This window comes from Hypomesus transpacificus, chromosome 13 (genome assembly GCF_021917145.1).
Source record: "Hypomesus transpacificus isolate Combined female chromosome 13, fHypTra1, whole genome shotgun sequence".
In the NCBI taxonomy this organism is placed as follows: Eukaryota; Metazoa; Chordata; class Actinopteri; order Osmeriformes; family Osmeridae; genus Hypomesus; species Hypomesus transpacificus.
Window position 1 is genome coordinate 12,716,013 of NC_061072.1, and position 17,462 is coordinate 12,733,474.

The window sequence follows — 17,462 nt, forward strand, 5'->3', positions numbered from 1 at the left end:
TATAAAGTAAATTAAGTTGAGAACTTTTGCCATGAGTGCTTAGGTGCTTTTATTGGGTTTGGAAAAAATGAAGTAAAAGCACGTCAACTTCCGTCAGTGCACCTGTACAGAAGACGCGCATGAAACATACTTATCCTGCTGCGTGCAGTTCAGAATCATGAATTATGCAGGGACATATGACATGCAATCATACTATACAAAACAATCACACATTATACACAGGGACACACACAAGACAAATATAATTACTAGAGACTAAAAGAGTCATTGATCACAGAGCTTCCTCTGAGAGGCCGCTGGTCATGACTTTGTGTAGTTATCCTGTCATTATGGTGGAGGTATGATCATGTGGCGTGTCCCTGCTGCAGAAACATGGAGGCTAATGCTTCCTCTGGCTAATAGCTCTTTCATTATCTCTCATTATCTCCTGTCTAGAGACAAATGGATTCAATAAGCTGCCCTGCTCTGTCTGTCTGTCTGTCTGTCTGTCTGCTGCCTGTCAGCATGCTGCCTGTCTGTATCATGTATCTGCATGCTAGCCCATCTTGCCTGTCTGTCTGTCTGTCTGTCTGTCTGTCTGCCTTGTCTATTTGACTTAAAGCTCTCCCTCTCTCTGTAGAGTTGAATAAGATCTTTGTTACTTCCAAGAAATATGAATATAAATATATTTATACTGCAAATAGGATGTGTGAATTGTGTGTTGTGTATGTTTCTAGTGGAGTGTAGAGAGGATGTATTTATGGAAGCCATCAAACCAAATGACACTCATCATCTCTTTGAGACTGTGATAGATGTGTTTGTACTGCATGTGTATGTATGCGTGCATTTGTATGTCTGTTCATGTGTACATGTCTGCAGCCCCTCTGTCATTATTGTGTGCATTTGTACTTTTGTGTATGTTTGTGCTTTTGTGTGTATGTGTGTGTGAATTAAGGCCCAAACATGTGCATCTGTATCTGTGACACACATCGGTAGTGCAGGCTGCTGTAACCATAATAGAGTCTACATTCCAATTTCCCAACCTGCCCCTGCTTCTAACGCAGGGTCAAGCCTCTGACGCTAATTTGTTTGCCTGCCTAACTCGACACTCGACGGTACACAAAGAGTAAAACTGCAAGTGATGAAGCTTGAGGTGGCTAGGAAGGGAGGATGGATGGGAGAGTGACCACTCCAGATAGTCACACGCACACACCGGCCTTTCACACACTGAGTTTGAATGTGTGATTTGGGCAGGAAGGGACAGAGGATTTGGTGGGATGTGTGGAAGAAATTGCGATTTCCTGTGTGCTTACAGTATTCACTAATCAATAGAACTAATCATTGGATACTAGACAGTATGTTCTCATGTAAGCTTGCTATTACTAAGAGTAGATTGTGTCTATGTGTCAGGGTTAATAGATGTTTGGGGTCAAGAGAAAGTACTGGCTAAATGTTCCTTGTTATGACTACAAGGAGAGTTCCAACTATGAACTCTCTAGTCTGAGTGGTCATGTGTTGGGAGCAGTGAATCTCTTTCTCTGAGACTGTTGTAACGTCATTACTGCCTGACTGTCACTATCTACATATGTGTACATTCTTGTGCCCTATAAAAGATGGTCCTCCGGCCTTCAGAGCCGAGAGAGACATGATTGGGACCTAAGCCTGGTGTAGTGTTGTCATTTATTGCCAGGGGTCTGGTTTTCTCTCCCAATCTGCAGATTGATAAATACTTATTAAAATCCAGAACTCAACTCAACTTAGTCACTCCGTTTATGAAGAGACGGACAAAACACTTTCTTCGTCAGAATGTAGTCTGGGTAGAGTACTAGTGCTTGGAGGTCCCCCTCCATCCAGATTCATTGGTTGAGTAGAATGTGTTGGCTGTGGAATGAGTGAGACACGCGGAGCAGCATATTAAACATGTGCTATAGAAATCCACTGATGAAAAACAACTCATGCTTTTAAATACTCACAGCCAATACTAACATCTTCTAAATCGAATAAAGTTATTCATGACATCTTGGTTACTCAGAAGTACTTCTGAATCTGGCATTCTTGCTATCCGCATAAATCCATGAAAAACTGTCTTCAGAAACACCCCTTTGCTCTCTTGAAAAAAAATACACTGCACCTTTTGATGGCCCAGTTGCCACAGCAACCATGATGTCCGGTCAGCGCAACTTGTTACATTTTGCTCGGCTCACAACAAAGCCTGAACCGTGCTTGTGAGAGTAACACAACAGCAGATGCCGTAAAATAATCAGTCAGTCCTTTAGCAGCCTTATGTAGGACAACTTTAAGTGCCTTCAAGTGAGTAGGTAAACACTAGTGGCAGAAGTGGAAAAAAAGGAGTCTGTTGGCAAAAACTCAGGGTTGGTGTATTACAGTAGACAAATGACTGCAGGTATGAGATTTTATAGTATGACATAATTGTATGAAAAATAACAGTAATAAAGGATAGGTCTTACTCTCTCATTTTCTCCTTCCCATTTTTCTTTCTCCCTCTACATCATTCCTACATCATCTTGCACTTCTCAGTTTGGCCAGCATGTTCACACAACCTGGTCAGCAGTTCAGAGTCAAACAACATCCCACTGACATATTGATGACTGTTAAATGAAAACCAGGAGACACATTCCTGCCATGACATGGCTGGGAATGATGAAGCAGTTGCAATCTGCGAGCTTACCTACCCTACCTGTCACCTTCCTTTCTCTCTCTTTCACTTTCCTCTCTTTCCCTCTGCCACTCTCTCTCCTTGTCACCTCTCCACCCCCACCCCCCCTTCTGTGTCTGACAATCACATACATCGTCTCCATGTGTTGTTGATGAGGGACCCTGTCTATCTGCTAATAAATCACACTGTAGATCAATGCTGGACTGAGATCCTCCCCAACAGCACACACATGCATACACATGTAAATACACACACTGACAGATTCATCTGTCTGTCTGTGTTACCAATCCATCATTCAGTCTGATCCAGCCCTCCAGTCTCCTGCCCCTTCTCTCTACTACCTTAGTTAGCCCTGCTCCAATGTCACGACAAACACACTCAGAATAGGAGGAGGAAAGAGAGGAGGAAAGAGAGGAGGAAAGAGAGGAGGAAAGGCTGGTGGGGATGGCACTGTAAGTACTTAGTTTAAGAAGCTCTTTTCTCCTTCCCTACCCTCTTCTCCCATCTCCACTCCACTCTTATTTTCACCAAAATCTATTTCCCAAGAGAATCACACACACCTGGGGCTCAGAAATACAGGAGACTTTCAAAATGCTTTCCAGGAGTATCTGGAAGTGTCTCGATTTTTTTGTCTGTTTATAAATAATTGATAAGTTGAGCTGGTGCAGCTGTAGAACTTTTGGGGCTTCTTCCTGGCACTGTATTTTCCTCTGCAGGCTGCAGTAGTGTTCTGCTTGGCTACTCCATTTGAAGGTCTGTAGATATTAAAATGATGAATATGTCCTCCTCACTAAACCACCATTCATCTAGACTTTTCTTTTTCAGGTCTCTTGCTCACTTTCTCCCTGTCTCTTTCTCTCCATCCCTTTGGTTCTCTTCACAGTCATGTAATGTCCTGTTCAGGATGGTGCTCCATGGTGCTCTACCTCTGCATCTGATGGAGGCATGGTGTGTGTGTGTTTGTGTATGTGCATGCATATACTGAATATACTGTATATTAATATACACATTTAGCTATATATATAGTATATAAGTGTGTGTGTGACGGGAGGGGCTGGTTTTCACTGTAAGAGAGAAAGAAGCGAGAGTGGGTGTGTGAGAGAGGAGAGAGATGTGTGTGTAAATGTGTGTATTTGAAAGTGTGAGTGTTTGCATATATGTGAGTACAACTTTGAGAGTGCAGAGGGGGAAAGAGCCATGGCAGTTTGAATGGTAGACCCCCCAGCTGCCTTCACACCATTCACAGCCTGATCCATTTTCCTCAGTGAACAATAGCCAGCCCGGTTTCTTCATTTCACAGCTGGTCTACTGCTTCCACAGCAGGAACACCACAGCAGCCAACTCCCCTCACGGCCCTGAAGTCACTCTGCATCTCACACTGAGTAGAGACAGACAGAGAGACCCAAACCTTGCTACTCTGCATTTTCTCCAAAAAGCAATAATCCAATCATTCCTGGTTGGACCCAAAGCTCAGCAGACACCTTGATCACATAATATACCAAGGACAACATGGAAATGTAGCTATTAATATGTATGACAAATAAATGGGTGTATTTGTTAGTATAATGAGAGTTCCCTGTCGTTTGGGATAACTTTAGCTGGCAAAAGAAGATTTCAATATACAAAGGCTATCATTTTACATGAATTCAAGCAGACTGTGTAGTAAATTAGGTAGACTCGTACTGACTAGCGATATGCTAATAGAAGCATTTTAATGTACTTTTGAAATGATGTCAGGGGCGGTCTTAAAATCAAAGGAAGACATGTCCCTGACCTCCCACACTGTCTGGCAGCAGTTCAACGATAAGTCCGCTTGAGTTTCTTAATTGGACACCAGTTGATGTCCTAATTGGATGTCTACATCGCCCTTTTAACAAAAAGTACCGGAACTCTGACCAAGTCCCTTGCTGATGCCACCATGGCAGATTATCAACAACAGAGAATGGGGGGGGGGGGGGGGGGGGTGCAACAACTCATATGTGGTAATTCAACAACATAAAATCTCGTCACGCTTTAGCAAATGAAAACAAAGCAGTCTTGGCATATTCGAGCAACCACACACGCAAGTACTTAATGATCCACATTTAAAAAAAACTGAGATTTATGAAAGAATCTGAAAAGGCCATTAGCTGTGGCTTTGATTTATTTATCATAGGCGCAGCAGCACAATAAATATGGAAATAGCTTGTGCCCTTTCTGGATGGGAGCGCTGGGTTTTGTAACACGTCATCAGAGCAGAATCCGATTATTATGTGTATAGAAGTTATCAATACAGTTATCCTTTACTGCTTGCCTAGGTCATATAATGATGATGGCGGTTTGACGAACATAAACATAATAAGGGAGGAGGCATGCTGGCTGTCATTCACCTCTCAGCATCAGTGCATTATGTGAGCCTTTGGAGCCAGTGAATTGGTAATGATGTTTTCCTCTGTCCGATCACCCAGATAGGATTCATGAATCTTGCAGGACCTGAGTTGAAGGTAAAAGGTCAAATATGTTCATACATTCATTTGATAATTTTATCGATAGTTAGAAGATAAATAGATACATACACGACTTTAGACCACTCTAACAAATTATTCTATTATTCTTTTGCTAATATGCTCACTCACAGCAGATCATAGTTTATTATAGCATTACAAATTCTTTAGAGAGAACTCAATTTTCGATAGCCATGCATATAAATTAAAACCTGAAGAAAATTATTTATCTTTGTTTGGATTGACTTTCCCTCCCATTCCACTGCTTTGCTTCAGCACCATGGACAGCTCACTGCATCTGGTGTCAAGGTCTTGTTCTTGGTACTAAACTAGAAGTCTGTGTAACGGGCTTCAAATCTAGAAAATATCATTTCAGTAAACCTACTCCCAATCAGTTCTGATTTAAAACCCTTTTTACAAGGATAGATTTATTTTCAAAATGAATGGTGCAAATCAACCCACAGCAGATGATGCAACTTCGGAGCGTCAATGAGGGACATTGTCATGCCAGGCAAATGTTGACATTCACTGTCACCAATCACTATGTTCACACACTAATGCTGGCTGTCAAGCTTAGCTCAGTTTCTTTTTTCCAAGTCTTTGATACCACAATAGATGTAAAGTTTGAAAGGTAGGTTTTTATTCATAATAGGATGGAAGTCAGCGAGATGATGATGACATTTTTCACACAGGTTGAGTGATGATTAAAACTTAAGGTTCAAAGCAGCAAACTTTCCAAGAAAGCTCATGTGACTTTGAGAAATGTCTCTCTTTCTCTCTCTCTCCCTTTATCTCTCTCTCTCTCTCCCTTTATCTCTCTCTCTCTCTCTCACACACACACACACACACCAGTGGGATGTAAATCAATGTGAGAAAAGGTGCTGTGAAAAGCTGTGGCTAACAAGGAAATGTGAAAGATTCCATCTGCCAGAAACTCACAGGTCCCTTCTAGGAGGTGAAACAGTATGGGGGCTCCCTGGTAGCTCACTGCTGGTAAGAGCTCGTACTAATAAGGCTAACGCAGGGGCCTCAGTTTGAATCTGACTGAGGCCCTTTCCTGTAAAAAAAAGCCCCCAAAATATAGAAATAAAAGTACAATATCTGTCTGAAGTTATGTGTATCTTTGCGTCTGGTGGTTGTATATAAAACAAACTACAGAGAGTTTCAATTCACGTAGTCCTTTAATAAATGTGTCTAGGATTGAGCTAGTAAATTCACGTAAATTCACGTTGAACTAGTAAATTCACACAAGAACTGATTCAGATCCCGCAAGATATTCCAGACATTCAGCAAAGACACCCGCCGCTGAAGATCACAACACAATACAACCCAATAATTGTCACAAACTGCAATGGCATCACTGAGACCGGAGTTAACCAAACATACGCGTGATGCAACCACGTGCAAGCAGACAGCTGGTATGGGTATGTATGGCATGTTACTGTCAGCCTCCTGGTACATTCTGCGGTACAGCAAGTCCCCCGGTGGGTAAGCAGACTTCAATCATTGGACTCCATTAAGGCTGGGGGCTTTGATCAGTCACAGCTGACATGGCTCTCCACTGAGGTCATCTGCATGGTAAAGAATGTATGATGACTGAGTTCAATTATACAGAAGGGAACTTTTTTCTTTGCAATCTCATTAGTACTAAACTTCAATGTATTTAATGACTGAGGCATGCTACAGTATAGTACACTAGAGGTACTACATGCTGTATTGTGGACACTTCAATATTTCGTTAGTGTATGGACACTCGATATGTTACTTTCAAGTTCTTGAAAAAGCAATTGATTGACAAAGATTTTAGCTACCTATAGGAGGAGGTTGTATGTGTGTATATGTGTGTCCTGGAGCCTAAATTACCATTTCAGGTATGTGTGATTGGCTATCCTAAAAACTGTATACACATTTTGTATTCCAAGGTGCTTTATGGCTGCCAGGGGGGGTGGACAAGTAAAAGACTTAGTCCTTTTATGCGCTTTAAATAAACATATCTGTTTATACATACTGTAGCCGATGCGGATAAATGGGAATGGTATGACTAGCAGCGCAGCATGAACAACACACTCATTTCCCCAACCTCTCTCTGTCTCTCACTCAATTACAGGTATTGTTTGCATTTGCTTTTGGTTGGCTATTGCATTTCCCCCATAGGCAAAGCAACTTGAGCAGAAAGACAAACAGGGCTTTTTCCTGGTAATTTCTGCCTGTTGAATAACTGTGACTCATTTACAGCATATGAATGGTTTATGTTTGGCCTTAAGGGACTCTTTACTCAATATTCAAACATGAGAGTCCTTAAGATATGATGTAAGCCCAGTGGTTCCATGCTCCGCTCTCTATCATTCTGTTATTTGTGCCACGTTAACCCAACAACCCTTATAAGTACCACACTGGTCGTCCAGCATCCAGACTTAATACACACAGCACAACTGCTCACAAATACTTAACACAGACAGGCACGTGCCTAGCTGTGTGCGAGCAGCGTGTCTAATGCAATCCAAGTACGTCCTGTACCTTCCAGCGCCTTCTCCAGATGACAACTCGTGATCAGATTCATCTGACTGAGTTCAACCCTGTTGGATGCACACATATAGCAACATCTGGGTTCACGTTATGTAACGTTGATATGTACAGCGCTGGCTAGCTGGGCTTCTGTGTCTGTCTTTAATGCTCCAGGAAGGCCGTTTGGTCCCTGTGGACCATGATGTTCGCGCTCCGCTGTGGATTGACACTACTGGCACAATTACACACAGAATTGATATCACCCTGCTGAGATCCCCCGTGTGTGCGTGTGTGTGCACTGGCATGAATGCTTCCAAGAATGTGTGTGTAATGCACATTTTAACATATAAAGGGAGATAATCCTCCTCCTGTTAACCACTCCTTTGTTGTTTGGGATGAAAAAGTAATTTACCCTCCCAGACAGACAGCCACACAGAAACGATGTGGATTGATTTTATACCGTGCAGACGGCCATTCAGACGGCCTTTTGTTACACACATCTACCAGCTCGGTTGTTTATGAGCTGGTCTCACAAGCCTCATATCTACTTTATAGTCACATAGATCTCACACATGTGTGAGTGATGAGTCATTTACAAACTTTATCAGTGGCATCAGTGATGAAGTGCTCTGGTGAGAAAGTGTTAAAATGTTAGTGTGTGTGTGTGCGTGTGTGAGTGACCTATGTGCTGGTAAATTTATGTTCCAATGTGTAATAGCCTACATGACAGGAGTATTTTGGTCAGAGCAAGGCTGTACAGTGGCTATAGTTTGTATTATAACTGGTGTGCCACTATGCATAAAATACTTCAGAGGATTCATCAATGTAGTTGTTGTTTTCACAGTCACGAGCCAAACTGCTTTTAATTAAGAAGCAGTGTACTGAAAAATAAAATAATCATCTGTCACTTTGCAGCTACAACAGTTACGATGCATAGCCGGAACGCTCGATAAGATTTACGGCCATTTATAGAGTAACAGCATGTAAAGTGCATAAAGAGCTGGAATATTGCCACTAATAACGAAAGGCGTAATCCTGTCCTTATTAGCCACCATGTGTTAGACGGAAACTGTGTGGAAAGAAGCGCGATAATCCTCTATTTTACTCCTTCTGAGTGATGTCGGCATAATTTGGCAGAGCTACATCATGAATCTGTGACGAGCTGCAGATTACACTGGCTGAGTGCGATCAAACTGAGGGCAGGCATTGCAACTGGAGAGTTGTGTTAAGAATATTCCTATAACAAATGTTCATTAGGTTTTTTTAATCAGTCAATCAATCGACACATTTTTTAGTGTAGGCGAAGTGCTGTCCGTGCCATATCCATCGGACAATATTTCTCCAAAACTCTGAACTATAGGCACACTAGGCCATACTGCTGATCTGGGTGCATGGACTCTTCATCCATACAGGTCATACATTGTATCCCACAACAAGTGAGAGAGTTTGTGAGGACTACACAACTCTCTGTCCTTTAAGTCTCCCCATCAACCACTACTGCCAGAGTACTGGAACCTGGCCCAGACTCCACAGGGAGCACTGCTGTGTACGCGCACGTGCGTCTGTGCTGTGAAACAAAGAACGATAACGACGGTAATGATATCGCATAATGATGCTGATTTGTTTCCAACTCCCCATGGAACCTAAAAGCCAAGGTAGCAGCCAACGGGAACAATGAGTGAAGCAAAACGTGTAAAAAATTACGCGGCAATGGACATCCTTGAATGACACTGCTACTTAAACTACCATTTGATTTCTCTCTTATATAACCGCTTCAATTAAGTGCTCGTCTCTGTTCCCTTAATACCGGTTTAGTTGGTCTATCTGATTGAGTATTTAAACTAGGGAGCAGACGGGCAGGGAGACAGTAGGATTTTGGAGCTCATTATCATGGAGTCCCAACTTCACCCCCCAAGCTACCAGAAAATCCATTAAAACAGGTCGGGAGAGGAATTTTAGTTTTACATCCTCGTTCGAGATTTGACTTCTGAAAATATGTTTCCAACTCTGTATGAGTCTCAGCTGAGACGCTACTGGCATATCAAATGTATTGACTCTTGGACCTAAATATGAGTCTTGGCCCTCAATATTTATTTGTCCCCCCCTTTCTCTATACATGGCTTTGTGTCTGGGCCTAAAGGCTGTAGTAGATTCATTACATAACTACATTACATTACTATTATTACATGCCCATTGCATTATTATTAGAGCACATTACAAGCTTATCCTACTATCCGGGTTAATTGACTTAACTAGTTAGACTGCAGTAAACTTTTTTGTTTTATCTTCCTCTCTTCCTCTCTGCACCTGAAGAAATGTATCTGTTTTGTCTTTCTATGAGTTACAACTTTAAATTGGATGTTAAAATATTCTGCAGAAGAGGAGGCAGACCGCATGTGTGAGATTGCTCTGTATTACCACGGCAACATTGTACAGCCTTTGGCATACATTTAATAAGACGGCGCTCCAATGCCACACAGAGGAGTATTAGCCCCTACACATTATAGTGCCCTTGAAATAATGTACTGGGGTGATTATCTGCTTAAAGATAAATGTGCATGTGAGATCTATTCGCAGTTCGTTTCCTGCCTGTAACTTAGAGAGAGGGGTAAACAAAGGAAAAGAGAGAGAGAGAGAGTAAGGGAACCTCACATTGTAGCACAGATGTCTAATATACAGCTTCAGGGTGATTGGTTATGTGACAGTAAGACATGGGGGAGACTACAGTGTGTGTGTGTGTGTGTGTGTGTAGAGCGTTTGCTCTGGCGTGTATGTGTGTGTAGATGCATGCGTTTCTAATTGTCTTCTCCATTAAGCAGTGAGTCTCAGTGGGATGACTCTTGATTATCTCCTAGAGCTCTGGATGAGCCGGATGAGCCTCCGCTTTAGACACACTCACACACACACACGAGAGAGAAGGGGCTGTACATTTAGCCTACAGACCTATTAACCCTTGAGAAGTCCCAGTTGAAGCAGTGGGCTGCCCTGAGTGTCTGATCCTGAGGGTTTATGAGAAAGAGGGCCCCCTCTGTAGTCTGCCCTCCATCACATATCTACATCTCCCAGGGCTTAAGGGGAGATAACAGGTCTTACCTGGCATTTAAATTTCCAAAGACTGACCCTGAATTTCAATTAAGATGAAGATCTAATTTCCTTGTGAACACAGCCTGATGTGCAGAGAGAGAGAGATAGTGATACAAAGTGAGTGAGAGAGAGTGGGTGAGTGAGAGAGAGAGTGGGTGAGAGAGAGAGTGGGTGAGAGAGAGAGAGAGTGTGTGAGTGAGATGCTAAACAAATACAGCACCCAGGGGACTTTCTGAAAGTTTCCATCGAGTCCTAAGCCTTGTTCTTATGAGTACTTTCCCTCTGTCTCTTGAGCTAGCTGGGGTCTATTAAGTTATTGGATGTTACACCCTGCAGCTTAGATCCATCTCTACAGACATAACATATAATTTATTTCTCTCTTTCTCTAAGTTCCTCAAAAAACACTTTTACTTGGATGATATAGACTGAAAAGACACATGGACATGTCTATTTGAAGTGTCAAGTTTCAAGTTAAAGATCTTTGGCCTTAAACAAAACTTTCATTTTAAATCTGGTGATACCATTATTGATTACTGTATTGCCGGGAAGGAGCCCTTCAACAGAACCATTGGTTTGCTTCAACCACATTCGGAGGAAACGCTCAACTTAATTTTTGCTTGGTTTAATCAATTACCACACTGTATGGGTTCCCCAGCTTTTGAAACAACTGACATTATTTTAAGACCCATATCCATATAGAAGGTGTTACACATGTAATCTAAAAGAAGTCTAGAAGATTTGAAGATAAAAAATACACAGTACGACAGTACAGATCATTAAACATTAGAGGAGAATTTCTTCTCAGACATAATAAATGTATTACCAGACCTCATAACACTATAGTTGGGTGGGATATATGTATTTTACTCAGTACAAGGAACCAATGGATCTGTCTTATAAGAAACAACTGTGAGACAAATCAAATGGAACTTTGTCACTTTCAAATACTTTCAAGTAATTAATCTATACATTTGACTCAGATTTATGAGTTACACATTGGATATATTGCACAGTATTATAATCAGGCGAGAAAGTAAATATGTTTCCTCCTCTGAGAGAGAAATAGATTGTATTAAACCATCAGAGGACAGCTTCTGTTGAACTGAGCGAGGCTGTTCTGGCGGCTTCTGTGTGTGAGATATATGATTGCACCTGACTCAATAGAATCTGCTGAGTAACTTTGTTTGGGGGATTTACTGTATATCGTAAGAGGAGGCCCACGCAAAGAAGCATTGGATATAAACAACACTGACGTGTGGGAAAAATGAAACACATTGCTGATAGCTCCATAACTACTACAAAATCGCCCCTTCTCTCTCCCTCTTTCCCTCTCTCTCTCTCTCTCTCTCTCTCTCTCTCTCTCTCTCTCTCTCTCTCTCTCTCTCTCTCTCTCTCTCTCTCTCTCTCTCTCTCTCTCTCTCTGCTCTCTCTCTCTCTCTCTCTCTCTCTCTCTCTCTCTCTCTCTCTCTCTCTCTCTCTCTCTCTCTCTCTCTCTCTTTTCTCACTCACACACTCTCTTTCTTTATCTCTGTTCCATGTTTATATTTTATTAATTCCTTTTTTGCTCTTTCTCTTTTGTATTTCTTTCAGTCTTTCTCTGCCCCCCCCCCCTTACTACCTACATTCGTTGCCTTGGAAACAATACAAAGAGAAATCTTCGCAGGCGGCACAAGTTCTGTCACCTTGGCAACGGCTGGCTTTCATCCAGGCATTGTTGGGTCTTGCCTTCTTTCTGGCTTCCAAACCCAGAAGACTGACCACCAGTTGTACACCAGCTGTAACCCGACACACTGACCAACACTACACCAGATCTATCTTTACACTCTGACCAGCATTACCCTAAAACTAAGGAGGACCTATGACTTCTGTTACACATAATGACAAAGGTTTTTGCCATAGAAAGTCCTTTTCAGAACAGATGCCGATAACAAGCTGCAAAGCAGTTACAAGACCAATGTAGCATTAGCCGCATGAAATCATAATCTCTGTCTTAACACATCCTTTACTTTCGATCCCAAGTAGCCTGTTTGCCAGACTCCTGCATGTATAAGTCCCTCCTGGAGAGACATGGATAATAATGTGCATGGCAAGGGTACGCAGTGTGGCCATGAGTGTCTCCTCATATGTGTCGAGTGCCGGGCGCTCCCTGACAGGGTTAGCCCAGCGGGCACCTGGGTAGCCTTGTCTGGAGAGCCTGAATAAATGCTTCTGTCACCGTAGTGTGTGTGTGTGTGTGTCAGATAGAGAGGGAGAGAGAGAGAGAGACAAAGAGACAAAGAGAGAGAGAGAGTAAATGGTGCTGTCACTGTGTCACAGCAGAGACCATGCAGGGGCACAGCAGTGGCTGCCACCCAAGGACCTCTCTCCCAGCCAGCCCAGTAATATATTCAACATGTCCTCAGAGAGTTTCTGCAAGGCAGGAAAGGTTGGCAGCTTGGTGGTAAAGATTTGTTGTAATAAAAAATAATGTGTCTCAGAAGTTTGTGCAAGACTAGGGAACAGAGTATGTTGTGTGTGTGTGTGGGTGTACAGTCTGTTTGTACATGTAGGCAATGTGTGTGTGTGTGTGTGTGTGAATGTGTGTGTGTCTGTGCATTTGTGATGCACCTGGACACCAGATGGTCCATCAATGGGTCTTTCTCCTTGTCCACCCTCTCAGGAAATAGGTCGCTGAGGGCCGGGCTCAAATGTAATTACTCAAATTCCATCCTACTGAACACACACACTCAGCCAACCACACACACAGTGTTTTCATGTGTAGAAGGTTAGAAGGTGAAAAGATGGATGAAATATCATTTTCTTACTGTGATTGTCAAGATGGGGAGGTGTGTTTATGTAGGCATGCAAATATCTCCAGCATAGGAATCAATAAATATAAGGAATAGGGAAAAGGAGTGTGTGCAGTATAACAGAGAGATGTATTACCATGTGTACTGTATAGCACAAGATCATTCTGGACAATTACATTCTTGTGACATGGCAAGAAACAGTTGTGTAGTGGCATAAAAGAGAACAAATAATTAACAAAATAACAAAATAATTGTAAGAGATGTATTATAGAATAGCAAAAAAGCCAAAAAGCACAAAAGCAGTAATGGCAATAAACACTAGCCTATGGGGCTAGAATAGCAAAACTAACAGTGAAACATTATATAACAGTGAGACATTCAACATGACAGTACTACTGAATACTACAATGTCACTGTATAGTACCACTGTTACTAATTCTAGTTTTAGATTACTGAGTGATTGTCAAATCCGCCCTGGATTGTTTACATTGTTACTGGTTTGCAGTTTGGCTCTGACAAACAGGATATGAGGTCAATAGAGTCTGAACAGGTCTCCTTTGTTCCAGGTGAAATGCAACTCCCGGCCAATAGGGTTGGCGCTAAAGAATATAATTAGTGTGCGTTCAGCCTAGATATCCAGCACTTCTAGGGGTGAGGACGTATCACGTTTGTTTTCACACGAGGCGCAGGTTCATTTGAAGGTAAAAACAATGTTTATAACCAAACAGAGGGGTTTGATTGCATCTGGCAGAGATGAGCTGTTTTAATTCCAAGGACACATTAATTTACTGGAAATGATCGGGCTGGCAGGGGACAAGAGAAGAGTGGTGGAGAGAAGAGCAGAGAGATGGAGAAAGGAGGAAAGGAGAGGTGAAGCAAGGAGAGGAGAAAATATAACATTTAAGATTAAGGAAAGGCAGAAAACAGCAAGGAGAAGTAGGGAGAGACATTACATCTTATGTGGCATACAAGGAAACATAATCAATCGGGCAGAGGAAGTTGTTTACAGAAGTTTGTATTAATCTTTTATTGCCACGTAAGAAAGTTCAATATAGAACAGAGATGATATACTGCAAGATGTCAAATCAACATTCTCCAACGACAAATAAATAAAACCCAGTAAATTCCCCCATAACAGTAAAGAAGACAAATTCATAGCAACACCATGGTTGTTTGTATATTATCCGACAAAAACATAGTTTACATGTCTTTCATATCTATATTTGAGTAGTACAAAAAATACAGCTATTTCATAACTGAATTTGACAAATAAATAGTCAAAATAGGACCATGGGGCATCACTATGAATTTACAGTAAATTTACTGTGTTAAATCATAGTGGGGAACAAGATCTACAGTAAAATATTCTTTTACACCTACTCACTCATATGCAGTGGGTCATATATGCATAAATGTACACATATGTATATAAATACAAATAACTCGGTAGGACATTGAAAATAGAAAATGAGATGTTATCTTTGCATGAAGGATCTGATCAAAGAGGCCTGATAAATGACATGACCTATAAAAGGATATGGTTTCTCAGGATTACATTTATAGTATCTAGCGCTGAGTATCAACTCTCTTGATGGTAACCATAGAGCCCCTTGGCGTTTGACTGTTCAAAACCCAGATTATCTCAAAGAAAACTGGACAGATGTTCTGGTATCAGTACATCGTTTTCAGACATCTCTGTGTCGTAGTGTGTCCACAGAGACACAGACAAGGCTGTTGAAATGAGGTCATAACAGGAACGATAAATAACATACGATAGCTGATGAATTGAACAAAACAATACAGATTCAGGATTGTTTTTCAGGAACCCCAAAAAGCCAGATTAAGCCCTTTTTTACCACACGATGTACTGTACATGTATGCATCTCCTTTTCATCTAAACGTCATCCTTCCTATCGTTCTCACTATCCATTGTATGATGAATAGAGAAATGGTGTAGATTCTTGTTTATGTAATGAAAGATAACTGAGCACTTTACATTCCTTTGGAATGGTTATTTACAGATAGCTGTGGGATTTTGTATCTGGTCATCATAACTAAGTCTTCAGCATAATGTAGAGCACTAACATATCCAGGCCACCTTCTCCATAACAATTGAGACTTAGGACTGATCTAACATGTTGCTCCACGATGAAACGTATACATTTCTGCAGGAAAACATATCAAACATCATTCTAATCGGTTCATGTAAGCAGTATGGGAATCAGTATGTACATTGAGTAATGGATTGGAAAGCTCCTGATAATTACAGGCCATATGAATACATTATTCTAGTTTGTGTTGTGACAACAAATCATTTATGGGAGCATCTCTGGCAGAGATGACGAGAAAAGGAATTCATAATCAAATTCAGTCAATACTCTCTCCAGACTACCTAACACCCCCAGCTCAGTCCTGGCGCCTTAATTAATCCCCACTGTAGATAATAAAAACCAGTAGAGGGAAATAGAAATAAGTTAAATATATTGTCTCATTTAATATTATAGCCTCCAGATGTTTTAGTCAGAGATGCAATAAGTGTCTGTGAGTACAGAGACTGTCAGGTACAGGATGATTCAAATAATGTATGTTTTATTTTCAAGTCATGTCACTTTGTGGCCCATCCCATATAGGATTATATGACACATCAATAGTCAAACAAAATCAATACATAACATGATGTGTGTATGTTTGTGTTACCTGGCTGCTGGTTCTGAAGTGGAGTGTTCTCCCGCATACAGCAAGCATAGGCCTACTTTCTAATTAAGTCTCTCTCAACTCTCCTGTTAATGTGCCCCTTCTCCTCTCCTCTAATCTCCTTTCCTTTCTGTTCCCCCCTCTCTTCCACTCCTCTCTTCTCATTTTCTATCAGCCAGGAAGAACTTTGATTTCTCACCGCCTCCATTTCTGTACAAACGCTGATTAATTCCAGTCCCTTCCTCCAAGTTGATAGCTCCGGCCAGATTACAATGTGATTATCCTACTCATGAACACTCAACTTTTTCACTTCAAAGGGAGACAAAATCAATCCACCCTTCATCAAGAGAGCATTCTTGTTCTCTAGTTAGACAGGGGAAGGAGAAACGTATCTGAACGACTTTCCATGTGATGATTGCAGCGGCCCATAAGGCCACAAGAGTTTCCTGGAATTGTTACCTCAATCAGAGTGGTCAAAGCCCTATCGGCTGCCTTTGGGGGATAACAGTCTGTGATGTCGGTATTAACGTTAAACACACTACTAAATCATATTCAGCAGCAGGGTCGCTAATACAAGGCTTGGAGCGCCGTGCATGGCCGCCCTGATTGGATCGACCACCCAGCTCCTGAGATCAATGAGGCCCAGTGAGCAGGGCTGAGCTGGGCTAGCAGCAGCCAGACCGAGGGCCTGGTTCTGCTGCTAATTAGACCTCTCTCTGACTCTCTCACCTTCCTTCCCTAATCTGGACTGCTTTCAGCCAGGCAGGAATGTCTGATTTCTGGCAGAGCATGCTGGGCAATCATGAACCACCACCAGGCTGTGTGGGAGGTGGGGTGTGGTTGTAGTGTGTGTGTGTGTGTGTGTGTGTGTGTGTGTCTATGCGTATGTCTATGTGGGTCTGTTATGTGTGCATGCCTGTGGGTGCACACGTGAGAAGAGAGAGCAGAACCAGGAACTAGGATGCCGTATGGTCTTATTTCAGACACCTGGCTGAGGCGGAGATGAAGGAGATTAGGGAGCAGGTGTTCCAGAATTGGATTACCTTGACTTGATTTGACTGGACTGATGAAGTTACACGGTGGCTCAAGTTGAGTGGCCCAATCAAGCGGTCAGGCACTGCAGAGAGGAAGGTCTGGATCAACAGGGAAGGTGACTGGAGGATGAACCACTAGGCTCTGCTGGAATTTGGAGGACGGGAATGATTGTTTTGGGTCACAAAACATGTCTTTAAGTCAATTCCTTAAAGACAT